At 42.1% G+C, this 1714-nt stretch overlaps 1 non-coding gene across 1 annotated transcript; it reads left to right on the top strand.

Moving 5' to 3' along the window:
- Positions 1-882: 882 nt before the first annotated feature.
- On the top strand, positions 883-988 carry LOC122218823. The gene has a single exon (XR_006202138.1). It is a non-coding gene; the product is annotated as a U6 spliceosomal RNA (small nuclear RNA).
- Positions 989-1714: the final 726 nt, after the last annotated feature.

Raw genomic sequence — 1714 nt, 5'->3', positions numbered from 1 at the left:
GAGACCAAGGCACTGCAAGTGCACAGTTGGGGGATGCAGTGTTGGTAAGGTTCATGCCAGTCTTCTGGGGAAAGGGACCTGCATTGCTGGGGCTGAGACAGGTCAGACTGGAGGGTGCAGAGTGCAGCATAAGCAAGTTAAGTACTGAATGCCTGAACTACACTGGATCGCACAGATGGTCAGATGTTTATGTTGGAGACATGGGAGGGTATTGGCACTTGCCATCTCCTTTGTTTTTGGAAGAGTTTCCCAGGGATCTGTGTCCCGGTGGGACATGCTCTGTGATTAGTATATAACTCTCCCTCCATTATGCTCCAGGCATCTTTCAAACTGCTGCCTTTATGCTGGGCTGATTTTTGTGCTGTCTTTTTGGAGATGGGGATTCCATTTCCTATCACCCTCCCAGTTGTCCCAGGGCCAAGTCCACTGATTTTTAAAGTTCCAGGCTATAAGTTCCGCTGGTTATAAGAACTTACAAAATTCAGCCCCTCTGTTTTTCAAAGCCAAATGTTATGGGATTTGTCTTCTCTGTGTAGGCTTCCTGGCATGATAGGCTGTTTCTCTCACCTCCCTTGGCCTCTGGGTCTCTCCTTCCAGTAGACAGACCCACAGGTCCATTTAGCTTCCCCCACCTCCACCCTTTCTACCCTCTTTGATATGATTTCTTTTCTATATTTAATTGTTGGAGTTGGTTCTGCCAGTCTTTGGGTTTTTTTCCCCCTTGGGTCATTTATACTGATATGAATGTTATCTAGTTGTATCCATGGGAAGATATGACCTTAGGGTCCTCCCATTCCACCATCTTTCTCCAGAAGTTCACAACATTCTACAATTTGAGATCACTAGTAAGCACATCCAGTCTTCAAGAAATTTAAATAGGCCAGCAATTTAAAAAGTTAGCTTATAAAATTGAAACAATGCAGAGAGGATTAATGTGGCCCCTGACAAGGATGACACAGAAATTCGTGAAGCATTAAAAAAAAAGTTTAATATAGTACTAAGAATTTAAAAAATCTAAGACATTCCTTACTTTTAGTAAACTTCATATAACTTTTCTGAATATGCAAAGATGACATGACTGGGAACTAACCCATTTTATGTAACCTTGGATTTCATTTTCCAGAGTCACATATTTTTGTTTTTGATGGAGGGGAATTGGAGCAATCAGCTCCTCACATAACCCCTAATGGTTTCTACCCACTGATATTCATACCTTCATGTAATCTCTTTCATTGAGTCTGGGTAGGATATGACTTGCTTCTAATGAATAAAATATGGCAAAGGTGATGGATATCACTTCCAAAGTTATGTTGTATTATATGAGATTCTGTCTTTGCAGACTGGACTGAAGTCCATCTTTGTGGGCTTGATGAATTAGTGACTATTTAGGAGAAGCCACATGGCAAGGAACTTTAAGCAACATCTAGGACTTGAGGGTACCCTTCACCTGACAACCAGTGAAAAGCCAAGGAATGCCATCCAGTCATAGAGCCTCAAGAAAATTATGCCAATAATCTGAATGACCCTGGAAGCAAATCTTCCCCAGCCAAGCCTCCAGATGACAATAAAGCCCAGCCAAGTCCTTGGACCTCTGAGCAGGGGACTCAGATAATCTCTGCCCAGACTTCTGACCCACAGAAACAGATAATGAATGTGTGCTCTTCCAAGTTGCTAATTTTGTGATGACTTCTTATGCAATGATAGAAATTGCATA

Source organism: Panthera leo, chromosome B1 (assembly GCF_018350215.1).
Source record: "Panthera leo isolate Ple1 chromosome B1, P.leo_Ple1_pat1.1, whole genome shotgun sequence".
Classification (NCBI taxonomy): Eukaryota; Metazoa; Chordata; class Mammalia; order Carnivora; family Felidae; genus Panthera; species Panthera leo.
This window is presented reverse-complemented; position numbering and strand designations above follow the sequence as displayed.